At 33.9% G+C, this 20,495-nt stretch overlaps 1 long non-coding RNA gene across 1 annotated transcript in view; it reads right to left on the reverse strand.

The window, feature by feature from the left end:
* Window positions 1-20,495, reverse strand: part of LOC136854118 (uncharacterized) — a 409,448-nt gene that overhangs the window by 377,596 nt on the left and 11,357 nt on the right. The gene's annotated exons all lie outside the window — the stretch shown is intronic.

Genomic DNA, 20,495 nt, shown 5'->3' on the forward strand with positions numbered 1-20,495 from the left:
ATTGAAATGATTCGAACCTACGCATGTGAAGTTACAGCAAGGACAGGCTAACGCATTGTTTTAATCAGGACTATAATTAAATATAATACCCTTTGAGTAACCTTAGATCGAGATGATGAATTAAAAGCTCATACTGTCAAAACAAAAGAAGGCAGGCTATCGCTTTAACAGGAAAAAAAAGCCCATTAAATGGAATCGCTGTTTCTGTTTTCTCCTTCTTATCATTTTACTTACATACAAATTAAGTATATCTTAGTTTAACCAGACCACTGAGCTGGTTAACAGCTCTCCTACGGCTGGCCCGAAGGGTTAGATTTATTTTACGTGGCTAAGAACCAACTGGTTACCTAGCAACGGGACCTACTGCTTATTGTGGAATCCGAACCACATTATGACGAGAAATGAATTTCTATCACCAGAAATAAATTCCTCTAATTCTTCATTGGCCGCTCGGAGAGTCGAACGCTGGGCGAACAACGTGCCGAAAGCTCTACCCACCCCTCCAATGGAGAACTGTCAATTTAGTGTAATGAAACGTTATACGCAAATTTTACTAAACGCTTTAAGCTCTTAGTTCTCTCTCCTGCTGAAAATGGTAGAGGCTTGTAATGACATTAATTCATATTGTACAAAATTAAAATTCTTTCAAAATTGAAAACAAAGTCTCCTATAAATAAACATCTCCAAATCTGAATAGTATGAAGTAATTTTAATAGTTTACACATTACTTGAGAAAACCTCGGATTTTACTTTAGGAGGGAAGGGGAAATTTATAAAAAAAATTCAAGTTGTACTATACATAAATCTCTTTTTTATGATCTTGCTTGTAAATTGTTTTTAAAATATTTTCCTGTCGACAGGCATAAATATCTCCACTAATCTCTTTGAGAAGAGAACTAAATTAGTAAGACTTCAAATACATTACTCCATTAGCAAAAGTAAGACTCATTTGAAAATAGCTTCCCTGTGAAGTTGATTACAGAATTTCGTGTTTTCTCAAGTGATTATGACCAAATTTTTAATCATGCGAAAGGTGCCCTCTCTCTCTCTCTCTCTCTCTCTCTCTCTCTCTCTCTCTCTCTCTCTCTCTCTCTCTCTCTCTCTCTCTCTCTTTTACACACACTTCCATGCAGACCTAATATGAATAAATAAAGATTTTCCTTATACACGGCATGTATAATTATGTTCTCCAAAATTTAAGCCTTTTCCCCAAACACTAAGTGGCTCCAGAGAAACTAAGCCAACACAGCAATCACTAAAAGCATTCATGCTTTAATGGCTGAACCAGGAATGTACTCCATATACAAACAAAACTCCCATAACAGTGGCCACTTCATACATTGCATTATTCGAAAAGTCGTTTATAATTTTAACTACAACTTCTTGCATAAACTATTTCTACCAAAAGGAACTTGCTTATGCTCCAAAAGAACAAATTACACTATACTATTTCATAAATTACCTTTTATGTGTTGTAACTTTATTCTAAGAATTATCCTGCGAGATTATAATCTGGTAACTTCAACAAAAGTAAGGCGGGTAAAAAAAAAACTTCAACAATCAGCCTTTGAAGAGAACATCCAAAGACAGCAGGAGTACCAAATGTCCAAGAAATCCCTAAACTTTGAGATTGTCATACTAACATTTAGTGACATTAGAGATTGAACCACGTCAAAAATATGTGGCACGAATAAATAAAAAAAAAAAAAAGAAAAAAAAGATGCTCAGTTAAAAAAAAGGGTCACTATTCAAATCCAAAGTCCATGGCATACCTTTAATCAAGAGCTTTCTCGGCCTATCCAAGGAAATAAAAAAATACTTATGACAGATGTTCTGAAGGATTCATTTTCTCCTAAAATACCACCCAGGAAGCTCAATAAAATAACTTAAATGTTATTATTCTAACACAACCAGCCATAAAATCGCCTCATGCTTAATGAACACGACTTAATACATTAGATAAATATATTAAGCAAATGAAAATATATGTAGCCCATTAAGCCCGGACGTGCTTAATTTCAGATGATCCTATCTAACCTTCATTACACCTCTCTCATTGTGTCTGGGGCCGACTTTCCCCTCTTTTAATGATCTGAAACACTTATTGATTTCCAACAAGACTCGCGCTTCTAAGCATTTTCTTCGCTTCTTTCTTCTTCTTCTTCATGTTTCTTGTCTTTTTGTTAGCCGAATTCTGGAATTACCTCCCCTTCGGCGAAAATTCTTTTTTACATATTTGTATTAGAAGTATCAGACCTTTCTCAGCTAAGGAATTAATTGTATTTCCAGAGCGAGTTTCTGTACAAAAAGACAGTCATTGCCACGTTTTCCCTTTCAAAAACAAAAAACGACGGAATGTTTGTCTAAAAGTTTAAAAGTTTCATGACCGATTCCCGCTCCTGCAAAGAAACACCTGCAAAGAAGTACCATTATCCGTTAACTAGTTGCCCCGGAACAAGTTGCTTGTTCCTGGAAACACAATTAGGCATCCTTAAATCCTCTTCGTTCAGTGACTCTATCGATCGTGCGCTTTCTTGCCCTCCCTCTCGTCTTTTCGAACAAACAATCTAAACCGTCCAAAGTGTCATTCATTTTATAACTTTTACCACCTTAAGCCTTCTTGTATGACAAAGTTCTCAAAACTGAAACTAAGTCAAATTCCCAATCTTCTCACCTGTGATTGCTTTCACAAGATTAAAATTCTAAAAAACAGAAAATAATTCTATAATGTCTTTCTACTAATTAAATCTCAGTTCCTAAGGACCCGGCCTAACGACAACTGAAGCATTCTGCATTCTCTTGAAGCTCTTTTGAAGCAAAATACTTGACATTCCTCTATGACTACCTGTTCTGACACCCGCGTCATTTTCATTCTGACCTAGAATTAAAGAACATACTTACAACTACCTGCACCGTCTTGTGAAGCGTTTATGTCCTATGAATTATCGGCCCAATGCACCCATTACCATGCTTTTTTCTATAAAATAAATAAATATACTTTTTCGGTCCTTAAGTAATTTTGGTTTCATGGACACCTATTTGCTTTGTCTTGGCATGCGCTAAAATTAAGAGTGGAGTGCGATACATTAGCGCATTAGATAACAATATAATCGTACATTATATATATGTATATGTGTATATATGGATATATATATATATATATATAAAATACACACACACACACACACATATATATATATATATATATATATATATATATATATATATATATATATATAATATATATATATATATATATATATATATATATATATATACTGCTGAAGAGATCAGAGACTTTTTGTATTATATATATATATAAAAAATGTAAGTGTGTATGTATATATGTATACATATATATATATATATATATATATATATATATATATATATATATATATATATATATATATATATATATATATATATATATATACATATATATATATGTATATGTGTGTGTGTGTGATACCAGCCTCTGGTCTCTTCAGCATTATCTTTTCGTACTTTCATCCATTTGTACAAAGAGATTTGATGTGGCCTTCGCGTTATTTTTTCCTAACTATACCACAAATTCACGTGTTTCCGAGTTTTCTTTATTACTGAAGTATCTAATTAAAGGTCGCAAGATATACGAGACAATATATTTTGAAAAAATATATTATCTCATATATCAGAATTATTCGGTAAAGTAAGACTATTCTTTGTCGATGAGCTCGTTAAGACCATATTTTTTTTTTGCTCATTTTCCCAGGAAGTATGTTGTAAAATGGGTCCAGTTATATCAGTTGTCTAGTAATACAATCTGTACACAAACATTCGATTTTCAGATGTCGCTAACTTATCTATTAAACTTCATGATAAGGATTTAATGCCTTTCTTAGCTAAAAGATACGCCGTTACAATTTACATTTTAAGATGACATGAAATGTTTTATTTTGATTTTACTTTCACACAGTCGTTCACTTGACATTCCATATCTTGATTTTTATCACATCTCTTTTTCCAGATGTAAGATAACTCTTTTAAATCTTTTGCATATAAACAGAGCAAGAGTGATAGTGTCGATGGTCTAGTTCACTTCTTGAGTATTTTCTATATTCTATCTTGTAATGTTTTCTGCAGTTCATAAGATGAAGAGAAATACTGAAATGGGAAAAATATAAGATGTAGCTTCAAAACAACGCAGAAATAGTATGAAAGGGGGTTACTGAGAATCTTGCTTACTACTTACTGAAGTATTACTGATAAAGTTATGTAACTGTCATCGTAAATATTCAGCAACAAATGTTGATAACATTTCTAACAAAAGCAACTAGAAAAATATTATCAACAACAATACCAAAAAGTCAGCTTTAAATCTTTGTTAACTAATGTGATAAGATGCTTAAATAGCTATATAATAATCTAATAATAATGGAGTAATAAAAGATAATTAAATTATTGCAAAAAGGAAAAGAAAAGTTAATCTTTCCATCAAGGAGTCTTTGAAATTATACTCTAAATGGAACATTTAGAGACCGCAAACTCCCGCCATAGCTGAACCATCCTCCCACCATAAGATTTTTTTTCCCCAAAAGTTACATTCCCATCTCTCCCAAAGTCCTTTCCCCTACAAGTTGAATTCCAGTCTGTCACAGAATTTAATCATTTGTTCCCAGCCGTCAGTCAGGACCACCTTTCGTAAAATTTTCGTTAAAATCTGCACAAACCTTTTTTTGTAATCCGGGTAACAGATAAACTTACAAACAGACATCTCGAACCAAAACTCTAGCCCTTTTGCAGAGGATAAAACGCACCAACCTTTGACGGCCGTAGGAAGAAATAAAGGGAAGGAAATTGCCTCACTTTTTCTTTGGTGGCAAAGAACTGATGTAAAGAGGAACACTTCTGAAATTGCTTTCATGCCCTTCAGATCTGAACCAGTGTGTCTGACACTTTCATCATCTTGGTGGGTAATGGGTTTTCTTGGGGGGGGGGGGGGAGTCTTTAGCAACGCGACTTTTCAGGTGTTCTACTAATGTGACTTTGAGATTGAAAGGTCACAGTGCATATTCTTATCAACAAGATCTATCAAACAGAGAAAATATAGTAATACTTCACTGATAAATAAGAAGAGAGGAAATTATGATGGTGTAAAGAAATCTTTTAAGATTATAAATATTTCAAGGAGACAATTAACCACAGAAATGTATGAACGTCATAGGCCACCATGACCATTCTTTCATGCAGCATGCATAAATCTCTCCCTACCCTTAATCATAATAACATATTTCTCAATTCAAAAAGAACGTCATTGAGAGATAGAACACATCTCTCTATGACTTTCCTTTCAAGTCTCATTATTACTTACATTATTATCATTATTTAACTGTTTTCCCAAGCTCAAATTTCTAGGACGTTTCGTTTTTTATAAGGTAGCCTTGAAAAGATTAAAATTGTTTCCATATTTTCTCTTAGTTAATTTCCTTCAAAACTTTGTGATTTTTTAATCTGTTTCTCGCTTCCGAAGTAATTTTCCATTGTACAGTTTTTCAAATCTTCAGGAGTACTACCGTCATGTTTTCTTGTGAAATAAATCTTCCAACAATTTTGTTGTAATATGCGTTCTGTTAACAGTGAGAACTAAAACTTAATTTTCATTTCCTAGAGTCCTGCCCCTTTTATGATTTCCCACAAGATTTCCTTTTCTTACATGTACCTCATATATATATATATATATATATATATATATATATATATATATATATATATATATATATATATATATGAATGTCTTTTCCTGTAATACTTTTCTGTAATACTGTGTAATATGAAAATAAGAAGGCCCATAAAACACTATTTAAACGTTGAAACCATATATTTCGGGCACTTGTTTCTACCAGTGAACAGGGGCACAGAAACAAGTGCCCGAAATATATGGTTTCAACGTTTAAATGGTGTTTTATGGGCCTTCTTATTTTCATATATATATATATATATATATATATATATATACAAATAATCAACACACAATCACGTGTGGAACAGAAATAAATAATGACTTGTGGGCAGCGCCCTTGCCTTTCACTTGAAAGACCTGGGTTCGATCCTGATGTGAGTCAGGTATTTATTTATAAATATACAGTATGTATATACTGTATATATGCATTTATTTATTTATATATTTTGGTCTTTCATTGTCTATAACTGCTGCGTAAGTGGTCTCTAATACACAAAAGATAGTAAGATATTAGGTGAAAGGCATGAAATAATGATAAAATTATTACTAATTATCAGGCAGTTTCACCGAAATGTATGCTAACTATGTTATTACTTTTTTATGACTGTCATTAATAAAAATAAAATAATAATAATAATAATAATAATAATAATAATAATAATAATAATAATAGTAATAATAAAAATAATAATAATAATTATTATTATTGCAGATGTTAATAACAATACCAATAGTTATTATTATCATTATTAAGATCAAAGTGTTCTAATTACCTTGAACATGAGCAAATAAATAACATAACGAACCAACCAAACCGTCCCGGAAAATTAAATGTCAGAATCACCTTTATCAGATGAAAAAAACCATCCTTCTTCATCTCAGTCTTTCAAGTTTTCTATTAGCCTAATTCGTCGAAGTCTGAGAAACTGTTCCTGTAATTGAGGGGCCTCTCTTTATGTTTCTTGTGCGAAGAAGGAAACAAAGGCAATTCGTCTGTTCTTAACTTTACCTCTGCACCTTTTACCCCTACGCCATTAAAGGCCTCGTTATCTCTTTCTAATCAAACCTGAGATAAATCAGTGTTTAGCCTTTACATTTTTTTTTTTTTTTTTTGCAGAGGAATTTTGAGATTGGGTTGATTGTTAGGATAAAAACAAATTATGCACTTTCATTTGTAATTATCAATACTGATAAGAGAAGTAAGTAAAACATTATTTCTGTGTCAATTACAATGAAAGTTAAGGTAAAGAAATTGGTGTCAAATATCAGATGCGGAACATTAAATTTGTGTAAAAATATATGAGTTTATTAATCAAAAAGTAATGCGAAATTGCATTTCTAACATGGAAAAAAAAATTTTCATTTTACCTAAGAATTATTACCTTAAGGGATCATTCACTTTAATAATAGGATGTAATTATTCTCCTTTGCTGCATATTAAACTAAACATTAAAAAAAAAGATTTTCCGAAACTGAATTTCATTCAGTTCTTAAATAAATAGCATGAATACATTAACGAAAGGCCGACAGTTATCTAAAACCATATCTTCACAAAGATAAAAAACAGAGGTTCCAGTGTTATTTGTAAGGCATTTTCTAAGACTATTGAGGGAACATCAGATGACGATGTTTTCGTCTGCATCAAAGGCCCATACTTTGGAGCTGTTTGTTGAACATTGATCCTTATCAACAAAGCATGGCTTGCTAGAATTAGGTCACAGTTAAGTACATAAGAGGTTTTGTTCATAACTGCGAGAGCATCCCTTCCCTCCTCCCCTGGTCCAACCGCCGCATCCTCCTTCCCTTCCCCATATGAAAAAGGATTATGACTTGTAAGTATTCTTGAAAAGTTTAATTAAGTAGGAAGAACCATCTAAATTCCACGAATTTCTTTAAATCTCCCTGTGAGAGCTGTTCTCGTATATCCTTACAAAATGAAAGGAAAAAATCAGAGAGGGAGTCGCTATCTTGTCTGACCTAAAGTGACACGGATACCTATTAAGAAGAGCACCTTAAAGTCCTCTTTTATACCACCCCCTCCCAACCCCTCCCTTGCTCTCACCCCTCTTGGAGAGAGGGGTTTTAAAACATGAAAGAATACCAAGTTGCCAGAGGCTGATATAAGCAAGCTATTTAGGGTCCCAGAAGCTGTTTCTGCCTCATTGTGTTACAAAAGAACAAGCCTGGTACCTCAGTCTCATAGTGGACTAGATAAATGCCCCTATTCTCTTCTTCAGGATAACGTACTGTGGTCCGTTTTGACGAGAACTGAATTTTACAAATAACCAAGAAGATGGAGCCTGTCATGTAAATTCAGGAAGAATAGGACAGTAACAAGAAACAATGTTGAATCAGTAGAGTTATGATTAGGAAATACGTAAAAGATTTTGAATTTGTAACGTAATAATGAAAATATCTCTTAGCTGTGAATAAAAGAATCTGAACAGTAAAGAGAATGATAACCTGCTGAATAAAAAAAACAGTATTCATGTAAACAGTACTGAAATCAAAGAAGACGGGAAGATTACAGGACACATATTATTATTATTGTTATTGCTATTATTATTATTATTATTATTATTATTATATTATTTTGAGCTGTAGGACAGTCGTTCAGTGAGACCAAGAAAGGGCCTTAGCAATAATCCAGTATTTCAAGAGCGTGGCGAACAACGGTTATTTAGGAAAAGTAGACTATAACCAAAGGGAATTTGAATAAAGAGAACCTTAATGTTTACATGATACAGAGATTTAGGAAAATGGCCCAGGAGTGAAAGCAAAGGGTAAAAGAAATTCTCTCTTTCACTCAAGGACATTACAAAATGTTTAATTTTTATGGAGTTGGCAATTAACTTTGGTTAAAAAATATCACATTAAGTGGACGATATATGGAACTCAATTTCACAAAGGTCGATGACTACCACCACTTTCCAGAAATGATCAGCCAATATTTTTCCCTAATTAAGGAGCCTTTCATTTGCATGAGAGAATAACATTTCATGGAATGCTGAGTGCCTTCCTCTCAAAGGAATACAAATAATAAAATGGCATTAAGTTTAAATTAAAAATGGAAAACTAAAAGAGAACATATGTCCAGCATAAATTTATCATTTCTTTAGAAAGACATACATCTAATTTTTTCAACGAAATATGCAATCACTTTACACCAGCAAATTTCTATTGAAAAGAATAATCCAGATTAACGTTCGGTGAAATGCGGACACCAAAATTCTTTTATTTTCAGTCTTATAAATAATTTGAATCTTTGTGTTGACTGAAATGTCAGTTCAAGAGCTAAATAAAAGAAACATCCTTAATTAAACAAAAAATGCGTTAAATGTCTCCCTAAGACCATGAGATTCCAATGCCACTGACAACATATTTCACAAAAAGAATTAGAGTTAAAGAAAATTGAAAGAAAGAATATTGCGTCAGCCGTCACCTAACCTCGAGTCAACAGCCTGCCTTGTGGAAGAATCGTCAACTTCACATATATGTATAGTTTCTCACTCATTCACTTGTTGCTTTGTTCAGAAGTGTGCACAAGGGCTCTCTGTTAACATATTTGAACACGCAAAACTTAATGAACCCAGTAAAATTAACAGCGAGAGAGAGAGAGAGAGAGAGAGAGAGAGAGAGAGAGAGAGAGAGAGAGAGAGAGAGTCCTTCTCCAGAATCCACTAAAATGCTTAAACACTGAAGAGGCGGGATTCTCAGAATCCACCTTTCCTTTCATCATTTACCGAGGAACTTTGGAATGAGAAAACTTTCAGCTTGGTCTAAAAATTTGGACTAATTTATTATTCAATGGAATGTGATGGTGCAGAGTTGATTGGTCAATTTTGTCAACTCTCTAATCATTTGCTTGGTCATTCACAAACTCTGAATAGTGACACAAATGTGTGAACAGGAAAAACCAATCCCATACGCCTACTTGTCTTTCTCCCAGTGTCGTTAATTATCGCCTCTGATGGTTGGATAATCCAGAGATCCATATTAGGCTATTATTCTCTACGATACCTTACCCGCCCTACGAACGCCTTTAGGCAAGGACCCGTTGGCACGGTTAATTAACATTTGAACCATCACCGAAAGATATCCTTCGGGGCCATCTTACATACACTGTTCTTCAACCGTAAATCCCAATATCGCGTTTGGTGCCTAACCGGTGCGTGTTGCTCGCTTTGCAGAGTATCATCATCCGCATTCGGCTGAGATGCCACGATGTCTCTCTTCAGTTACAAAAGGTGTTTCATTCCCTTCGCTGTCAAGATGGGGAGAAGTCTTCGGTCAGTTTTATTGATTCCTATGTTCATCAGTTTATGAGAGGCTGGTATTCCACTTCAAAGCGGTATGCACACAATTTAATTTCACTAAATTACCTTACTTATCTAGTTTTTTTGTCTTTATATATTGTCTATTTGCTATTCTCCTTCTATTTCTCGTCTCTCACAAATGAGGATTTTAGTCTAAGAAAACTTGCTTTGCAAGGTAATGGTTTTTCAGCCTGTTCCATATTAATGTTTGGTCATTTTTAGGTATTATGATAACTCATTTAGATAAGGTGGAAGAAGAAAAAGAATAATAAGAAGAATAATCTAGTTAGAAGTTGCCCTGGAACTAATGACAAATCCACTCCTATGTTCAAGTGACGTAACGTTGTTGTCTACAAGAGGAAACAATTATGAGTTATGTTGACTCTGTCTCATCTGCATTAGAAGGTATAATTACATTTTTCCAAGAACTTAAAACTTGCGCCTCCAAAGCACTTACGAGGACTTCAAGTATGTTTTTAATATTGTAAGAGGCTGGGAGTGTAAAAAACTGAGACAAACATCTTAGCTGGGTACAGAAAACTCTGTTGCAACAGATCCGTGCAATAGTTACATAACGCCTCCTTTCAGAAAAGGGTAAAGTGATAATACGACATTCGTATCCCGGGGAGACTTTGGTACCCTTGGATGAAGACTTGGGTACGAATATTTGAGAAACAATATCTAGAAGTGATTATATTTTGTCAGGAGATGCGACACTCCCTTCTGACATCTGAGTTAAAACTCTGCGTACTCTTGCAATTATTCAGCTCCAAATATTTCTTTTTATCTAAGAATAAAATAAAATAACATCACTCTCTCTCTCTCTCTCTCTCTCTCTCTCTCTCTCTCTCTCTCTCTCTCTCTCTCTCTCTCTCCTAAAAACGTGCGAGCTTTTTTCAAGGGCCATTAGAAGGAACATGGAAGACCTAGAGAGCTGCTGTGAAGACCAATATGGAGAGTTTATGTCAACAAAAAATATTACCTATCTGTTATTTTCTTCTCTATAATAAGCCGTTTTCGTAGCAAGATCTTGATCCCGACAAAACAAGATAACAATCACTGCAATGGCCATACTTTAATTACTGGACCAAGAATGAAACCATGATTCAGGAAATTTTCAGATCTATTACTCGACAAAAGAAGTTTGGTGAAAACATTTTTATATTTATGCAATTATACATCTGTCATACGTTATATGTTAGATTTATTCAAATATACTCGTATACTTGCATAAATATGCGCGTCGTTTATTTATTTATGGTTCGTCATTTTTTTTAATTGCTGGGATGGTATGAATTTTCCATCTTCTCTTTTCACTTCATAGTCCTGTTGTGAAAAAAGAAAAATTATTTCATCTCACATACTCTGCGTGGAAGTGTTCAGTTTTCATACTGTAATGATTAACATAAAAATTTTAATCATCTTCCTCAATGACCGCAATACAGCGATGCTTCGTTCATTTATAAAAATGCATTTGGACTCACAACAGGAAATTTATCTTGAATTGCACGGTGTATCACCAGCTTGAATTAACTAAACATTTTCTTGCATGAATCCAGCAGCTACATCTGTCTTCATAAAAATGTAACACTTGAGCAAAGAGCATTCTGGCAAAGGTTAAAGTTGAGAGAAAGACAAACATTGTCTGAAAAGATCTCAAAAATAATTATGCGTTACGATCTTCCTTAACGCCCATCGATAAGTGCAAGTCTTGATGCGCATGTGCGCAGATCGCGGGCGTGAGCTTTTGTGTGTTCGCACTGGGTAAACAGACAGCATCTACCGAATGTATTACAATATTACAATGATCAATTCGTGTATTTGTGCTGACATTTTTGTAACGACAGGCTTTTACGAACATAGTAAAAAATAGCTCTATCGCTATATCTTTTAATGAAAGCCCAGCAATGCACATTTCGGTATGTCACGGCATAATAACCTGACATCATATCTTTCATTTCCCAATCGGAAAACAGGGACTATGCAAATAAAACGGCCACGTATTAAAAGGCTCTCGACCTAAAAGTTTCAGTTTTTAGCCCGTAGGAAATATGGCCATGTTTACATTACAGGAAATGCAGGATACATAATTCCAGATTTTATCATTTATTTAAAACTGAAAGTGAGAGCGCATTATTGATCAGAAATATTGAAATAAAAGTGAAAGTGAATATCTAGAAAAAAAAAACTTAATTACACACTAAATAAGAAGTATTCCTCTTTATGGAAATGCTAAAATGCAACAGACCATTTAATATTTTGAATGGAAAATACCTTTGAACGTTGATACCAGTGAAGTGGAAATTTTGCCGTTTTGTCATTTCGTCATTACCGAGAAAAACAAGGTTCAAAAACTACCATTTGAGATAACTGCATCTTCATACTCTCATGTTGCCACAATGAACAACATCTGAGAGTACTGATGCATAAAAATGAGATTGCCATTAGGCTACACAAGGTTTTCTTTCCATACGGTTTTGCTCTCTGTCAAGATCAAGAGCGTTACTATGGCGATCAGAGTTAAGCTCGCTTCATTAGTCAGTTCTTAAGAGAGGTGATTTTGATTTTTAGTTGACTGCAATCTGCATAAAACAATGATACCAAATCCAATTAGTCCTGTAAGAAAAATCGCAAATCATGAGATAATTTAAGTGATCTTTTCTTCATTATTTGAAATCTGTTCACTAGGGTTTCAAAAATTGCTACCCACCTTATTACAATATGTTTGGATGGAAGAGATGCCAAGAAAATGTAAATAAAAACACTTTTTATTTATTTTCTTTTACAATAATTTTAAATCTGTTCACATTACGAACACGCCTACACGCGCCATTTATCCTTTTTATTTACAAAAGCAATTCCGACTAAGACTACAACATAACCAAACACGGATCGCCGCAATTAACATAAAAAAATAATATGACATTCGAGTTTTTTCTTCTTAAAAAAGAAATCAAAGAATGGGTAATCGAAACCTCTATCCATTCATAACAGTCAAGTCCTGCAGAACTTCTTTCCACTTTCCCTTTCATATCCTTTATTCCACTGTTTTTCTCTCCCGTCAGGGAAATCCTTCACGGCATGATTGGGATAAAGGAGGCATTCGATTATGGGCCACCGCTCTACTCTGTCTATAAAATTTTTGCCTTATCCATCAGGTTAATAGATCGCACAGATAATTTTGACCCTTTTTATGGCCTTGCAAAAGGTCGGTTCCCACTTCGCCTTTTCTCAGCGCTGATTCAATGGGAGAGGTTTCCATAATCATGAATGATGAGAGAGAGAGAGAGAGAGAGAGAGAGAGAGAGAGAGAGAGAGAGAGAGAGAGAGAGAGAGAGAGAGAAAACGAGAAGAGAGAGGAGAGAGATATATTTATATATATATATATATCAAAACATAATGAAGGGGACTGTATATCAAAACCCCACCCTACAAAGATTATATATATATATATATATATATATATATATATATATATATATATATATATATATATATATATATATATATATATATATATATATATATATATATATATATATATATATATATATATATATATATATATATATATTTATATACATATATATATATATATATATATATATATATATATATATATATATATATATTCTGTTAAAACTTCCAAGCATGAAGATTGGACGACATGTATTCATCTTGAGTCCTTCTTTTTTACCATTCAAAAACCTACCAAAACCTATTATCCCGATAACTTTCATCTTTCAAAAAATAAAAACAATTCATGTGACATAAATTGATAACCAGGTCTACGCTGAATTAATCCCAAGATATATGGGTTCCCTGCCCTTTCAATCCAGATTTTAGAAGACCTTTACGTTTGTAACATATGAGTCTTATGCTCTTTTATGAGATTATGGGAAATCGATGAGATTATGGGGAACATATTACGTAGTTCCTTTTTATAAGAAAAACCTAGTACGAATGTGTTTTGTGGTATATATATATATATATATATATATATATATATATATATATATATATATATATATATATGTGTGTGTGTGTGTGTGTGTGTGTGTGTGTGTGTGTGTGTGTGTGTGTGTGTGTGAGTTTGTGTATAGTATTGTATTACATGAAATGTCACTGTGCAGTTATTACCGAATAACAATATTGGATGCCTTTGCAACATGTTAAAGATTATTCAGGCGACAATATAAAAGCACTCGGAGAGAGAAAACCATTACCAGCCCACCGCCCCCCTACCCTGCCACTTACAGCAATACAGCAATCCTGCATCTGGATTTATCTCGACATCTAATCAACTCTTTCTTATTCCATCCTTCCTTCCCCCTCACCCTCTCGCCCCCGCCACTCTCCAGGCCCTCCATCCACAGACTTCTTCCAAAATCCCTCAAGAAGAGTGTGAGTTAATTTGAGGATAAAGAGACACAGAGACGGGCGAGTATTTAGCTGTTAGAGAATTAATTATACAATTTATCACTATGGAAGAATGTCATAAATAAGTAGTTGGCTATGAAATATTAAAATCGGCAAGTTCTTCGAGGCTTAACATTTGACCTTTCATTGAATGCTGTTAAAAACTAAACAGTTTGAGAAGGTCGCCGAACGAATATTAATGTTAAGTTTATTCTAAATTCTCTTCACCTTTTCAGTAGATATATGATTGCACACATGTGCGCGCGCACACACAAGGATGTAAAACATACTTTTTTGCTTCCTTGACAAAGGTTATTATAATTATTAGAATATCAATGAAAAAGTACTACAGCACTAGCAATTCCGGCACTTTCCTCCAATTTTTGGCCATTTTTGACATAAAGGGATTTCCTGTCTGCGTCCATTTCATACTGAATAATTTACAAGCCTAATAATTATAAAACAAGATTTTTTTGGTAATACTTCGTTTGAAAAATGTCCCTTGAGGTAATGTACATTATATATTTATATACTTAATGTAGCGATATACTGAGAACAGAATTTTGCCTCAAAGCACTAGAAAAAAAGCACTTTCTCAGTTAGCTTCCGTTAAATGATTGAATGTCAAAGGTTACAATCTTTTTCCATAAATGTGAGACAAAGATGCTTTATTGTCATTTTAAATTTGATCGAAATACTTGTACAGTCTTTCTCAGACCAGCAAAAAAAGAGGTCAAGTATTCTAATTAATTTTCCAGTTAATTCCCTTTATTAATATATGCACCGTCTAGTTTACAGGACAAACTAAAAATGTTTCACCTTTGATTTCCAACAAAGCTTATAACCAAAAATAGCCTATTCTAAGTGTTATCGTATAACATGAAAATTAATTTAATTTTTTGCTTCAAAACTCAACAAACTGCTTTGAATAGGTTTATGCTTTCGCGACATTTGTGTTTACATTTCGGTCATACTCATGATGTAAAAGATTTGAAAATCCACTACAAGTGTACTGAAAGTATGAAAAGTCAACTTTAATCCAATTTCAGATCTTTAAGAAAATTGCTACAAGAAGTCTAATACCAACTAACTTTTAAAAAAAATAACCACTATAAATTTAGCCGGAGCTAAACTTATATTCAGCCGGTGAAATTCCCTTGTTAGAGATTTGGGTCATTAAAATTCTGTGCAACGTCAATTATGTATAACTGTTACGAGAAATTTGACTCAGTAATCAGGTAAACTCCACACAAAAAATCTCGCTAACCTATTTTTTTTTTTTTTTTTTTTTTAAAGACAATAGGATCGTGGGATGATCGTAGCATGTTACAGCGGTGAAAGATAATCTACTTTCTCTTACGTGAGGCTTTTGGGATGTGGACGTCAGGTGTTTTATTTTGCGCTCTCTCTCTCTCTCTCTCTCTCTCTCTCTCTCTCTCTCTCTCTCTCTCTCTCTCTCTCTCTCTCTCTCTCGTGTTAAAAGGTATACTGAAATACAGAAATCAGTGAAGTTCATCTTTTAGGCATAGAATAAAATTTTTTTGTTATCAGTGTTCAAATGGTGCTTCCGTTTCTACTGAAACCATGCAGTCATGGCGACTTCTGTACTGATCTCCCATACACTTTATTTAAACGGCAGCTACAAAGAAAAAAAATTGGAATACAGCCAAACGCAAATGCAATTACATAAACACATCCCAAGCGAGCTGTCAGCAATGTGAAATAACTAAAACATCTTACCATACTAGTTCTCAGTGTAAAAGCGTTAGCTTACTGTAAACTATCTTGGGAGGATAGACCTCACTCCTATCATAATGCTGAATAACATAAGCCACCACACCTTACACATAATGCAAACAACTGTACTGTTTTTCTCGGCTTTGTGACTTTTTATTTTCTACTGCCTTCTGTGTCTCCCTGATTTCTTTATAGGTATAATCTTTGCCCCAGTGTTTCCAGTTTCCCCCTTCTCTTATTCCTCAGATCTTGATTTCGTACTGATACTCTCATTAATCCCCACGTCAGAAAAGTGGAATAGGTCAGAGCCAGTATCCAAGGTAAAGCTTTAGGAGATATATCAATAAAGAATCCGTAAGGAAAGAAAGAAAAAGGAGTGCAACAAAAGGAAATATGTTCTATTTATCTATCATTCCGCGTGACTACAATATAGTACATCCTCTTGATTTTAAATTTCTCCGAAAAAAAAATTTTTTTACAGTGGGCCCTAATTCAAAGCGTGTTTTTTCTGTTAACTTCTTTTAATGATAAAATGTTACTCTTCAATCAAAATAACGCCTTTGATCACGAAAATGAAAAATGGAGGAGCGTCCCACAAAGTTCTGTCTTCTTTCTCTCCTATTTAATTGACTTTCAGGATGGGAACCCCTTCTAAAAAACCATTTTTCTTTGGGACTAAGTCTAAAATAGTTGCTTGGAATTCAAGGGTTTCTGTCTCATGTTGACAAAAAGAGAGAGAGAGAGAGAGAGAGAGAGAGAGAGAGAGAGAGAGAGAGAGAGAGAGAGAGAGAGGAGGGAGAGAGGGGGAGCCAAACGTGTAATGGGAGATAGGTACCGACTTTTGATAGGCAATAAAGAAAATTCTTGTGAAGGCTGCCTAATACGATTTTAGAACTTATGGTGGTTTTTTGTAACTGGAGCGGCTAGTAAAAGGATGGCCTTTAATTGATTATCCAGTTTTGTAACAAGAAGAGAAGGTTCTCAAAACGAAGGTGCAAGGTCTCTGCACAAAAATGCAACGGGCACGGGAACGGATTACCCGTCAGCAATCATGGGTAACTGGAAACTTGGGGCCTATGGAAATTGATATCTTATTCAATCTTTTTTTATATGTTTCTAACAATTTCCATCCATTTAGAAGTTATTGTAGACCTCATATATCGTGGGAGATTTAATGAGAGATTCTGAATTAATGTGTTAGAACCTGCTGGGTATTTTGAATGTTATAACACGTGTCCGACTTGTCTAATAAATATACTGATCATTTTTGCATGTGAAATTTGTTGGTCTGCGGGAAGAACGCTTTTGATAAAGGCTGAAACCACAATATCATAAAATTACATCATGAAAGAAAGCTTTTGATTATAAAAGTTAAATATATCATCTGTCGGGTCTGACGTAACAAATGGGGTCAAAAGAAAGAAAGAAGACTAGACAACAAGGGAGCGAAAGAAAAACATCTGTTGCTGAACTAAAAAAAGATCATCTCACTTAATTTTGAAGTTTAAATTTATTCTACTGAAACCTCGTCAAAAATCTTACCCGGCATCAATGCGATGTTTATTAATCCAAACGTTTACAAGGCATAGCAAGAAGTCTCCCTTACCCTTTTTTAATTATTGAAAATACGAGGCAGTTTACAAAGCGTAGCAAAGTCCCCTAGGCTCTTTTCCTCTTATTACACAATAATCCGATGAATTTCACAAGCCTTAGTAACAAGTCCCCCATGCCCTTTTCCTCCCATTCGTCAATGATTCGAAGTTTACAAAACTTAGCAGGAAGTGCCCCTTACTTTTTTCTGTTATTAATCTTTAATTCGAGGCGGTTTACAAAGCTCAGCAAATATTCTCTCTTGCCTATTTTTTTTCTTGTAGAGTACTGATCCGAAGAACGCAATACATTTTAAGTATATCCTTCTCCTTTTCATTTTTTGTAGAACAATTAGCATTATTGAAACTGTTACCAATCTACAACGTTTCTTTATAAAAATTTGCGAATATTTCGGAAAAAGGAGGACACCGTTCATTTAAAATAAGGGTTATAGTTAAAAAGGGTATGGCAGCGTTCGCAGTCGACCTTATTTTCGTCCCTTTGTTTTCTTGATAATGTACAGTATTAGTTCTATGTAAATATTCATCACTGCCATAAATATTTGTATCAACTGCAAAAATAAAGTACTGAGAACTCTAAAAAAATTAAAAGAGAGAAATTAGTCTTAGGCAACGCAACTTACGTAAGTTTTGGTGATTCCATTTAAGGATCAGAGGAACAAACTTTTTATCCCAGCAACTGCCTAGCCAGTTTTACATTGCAAATAGGAAACTTTTTTTGCTTTTGATCGGAAATTCGGCCTGTATTTCACTGTTAGGGTTTTTTTTTCTTTTTTTTTTTGATGATTGTGCTGAATCCCTTCGAAATATATAGAAGCTTTTGAGTTTGGTCACAGGTTATTAGTTGTTTTACGAATTATTTTTCTAATACAATATATATATATATATATATATATATATATATATATATATATATATATATATATATATATATATATATATATATATATATATATATATATATATATATATATATATATATGTGTATGTGTTTTTGTGTGTATGGTATTGGAGCAGAGAAAGTATCTTTGAGAAAACCTAAAGCCTATGACAAAATTCAAAAGCTTCCATTCATTTTCTATATACTCAGCACAATCACTAAAAATGAAAAAAAAAAAAAAACAAACTGCTTACAATGAAATTAAGGCCGGATTTCCCAGCAAAAACAAAAAAAATATTTTAGTCTTTATTTAAGAGCAGATGAACAGTTTCCCTGGGACAGAAATATTTTTCATCCCTATGCAGCATTACCAAAACTATTGAAGTTGTGTTACTTTTAATGAAAAATTTCCGATTTGTCTCCTAAGGTTGCATAATTGTATTTTATGTTTTCGTGCTATCAGACGTCTCTTCTTAAGCGAGAGCAATTCCTCATTTGAATAAAAAAAAAACGGGGGGGGGCGGGGTCGGGGAAGCAGGTTACGTAACCCAGGACAATGGGAGGTTCGGAAAGAAATCCACCTCCCGGAGATGAAGAGCACGAGAGAGGAAAAGAGTTGATTACACCTCGAGCTGCTGACTTTGACAAGAGAGAGCGCAGGGACCTGAAGTCTAAGTCATCTAGATTTTAATGTTAAAATTTGTTTCTCTGGTTAATGCCAAAGAAGATGCAATATCTCAAAGACCACTAGTGATATTACTATCTCAAATAAAGGGGCGCCATATGGGAAATCTTGTATGGACGGAATTCGACATATAAGTACAGCTATTACCATAATTGACGTTACTAATGAAAATTCAAAACCATTCAGCGAGGTTAATATTGCTAGATAAGGGGCATCATATGGGAAGTTGTTTCAAGGATGAAATTCGAAATTTTGACGTTTAAATACCTCTGATCCTATAATTACAAATATAAAGGGTACAGCTTACCGGCAGATACATGTTCCTCTTCGTCATTCTACACATCCGCACTAGTTAGTTCAGATAAACCCTCTAAAAATCTGTCATACATTGAAAGACAGTGACAAATATATAATGGAGCTTCCAAATCAAAAAATGGTGCAAGAAAGAACTCGTCAATGTGTATTTACAGGCTATTCTCTGAGTCTCATGCAAGCGATTTTTTTCATCGACATCAGGAAAATTCAACGCACCAGAAATGAAGCCTGGAGCTATATCCCAGTTTTAGATATCGAAGATGAGATATCATTCAGTTTTCTAGGAATAGCAATTATTTATTTTCATTTATTAACAGATAATGCTACACGTATCACTGGTTGTATTGCTTCAATATTTTCCTTCCGGAAGAAAAAAATTATCTCCCCCCCCACTTCTCTCTCTCTCTCTCTCTCTCTCTCTCTCTCTCTCTCTCTCTCTCTCTCTCTCTCTCTCTCTCTCGTTTACGTCATTAACTCATAAAAATTATTCCTTTCACATTCGGTAACTCAATTCAAACCAAATTCCATTAATCCGTCATCTCCAAAGTAAATATCTTCAGAAATATATAAATATATACATACAAACACACATATATGTGTGTGTTTTGTATGTATATATTTATATATTTCTGAAGATATTTACTTTGGAGATGACGGATTAAAATGGAATTTGGTTTGAACTGAGTTACTGAATGTGAAAGGAGTAATTTTTGTGAGTTAATGATGTAAATGAGAGAGAGAGAGAGAGAGAGAGAGAGAGAGAGAGAGAGAGAGAGAGAGAGAGAGAGAGAGAGAGAGAGGGGGCAGGAGA

The sequence above is a fragment of the Macrobrachium rosenbergii genome, chromosome 28 (genome assembly GCF_040412425.1).
Source record: "Macrobrachium rosenbergii isolate ZJJX-2024 chromosome 28, ASM4041242v1, whole genome shotgun sequence".
NCBI lineage: Eukaryota > Metazoa > Arthropoda > Malacostraca > Decapoda > Palaemonidae > Macrobrachium > Macrobrachium rosenbergii.